The sequence below is a fragment of the Myotis davidii genome, unplaced genomic scaffold (assembly GCF_000327345.1).
Source record: "Myotis davidii unplaced genomic scaffold, ASM32734v1 scaffold1947, whole genome shotgun sequence".
Taxonomy (NCBI): domain Eukaryota; kingdom Metazoa; phylum Chordata; class Mammalia; order Chiroptera; family Vespertilionidae; genus Myotis; species Myotis davidii.
The window spans coordinates 30,971-31,514 of NW_006297822.1; positions in this window are offsets into that span (position 1 = coordinate 30,971).

Consider the following 544-nt stretch of genomic DNA (forward strand, 5'->3'; position numbering starts at 1 on the left):
GAAACTCCATACTGTCTTCCATAGTGGCTGCACCAGTCTGCATTCCCACCAGCACTGCACGAGTGTTCCCTTTTCTCCAGATCCTCTCCAGCACTTGTCATTTGTTGATTTGTTGATGATAGCCCTTCTGACAGGGGTGAGTTGATACCTCATTGCTGTTTTGATTTGCATCTCTCAGTTGATTAGTGACTTGAGTCTTACATGTAAGTCTTTAATTAATTTTTAGTTCATTCTTGTGTGTGGTGTAAAAGTGTTGTCTAGTTTCATATTTTTGCATTTATCTGTCCAATTTTTAATAGCATTTATTGAATACATTGTCTTTACCTCATTTTATGTTCTTGTCCCTTTTGTCATATATTAATTGATCATGTGGGCATGGGTTTATTTCTGGGCTCTTTATTCTGCTCCATTAAACTATGTGTCTATTTTTATGCCAGTACCATACAGTATAGATTATGGCTATCCAGTTTTCCCAGCATCATTTATTGAAGAGGCTTTTTTTTATCCATTATATATCCTTGGCTTCTTTCTCATAAATTAGTTA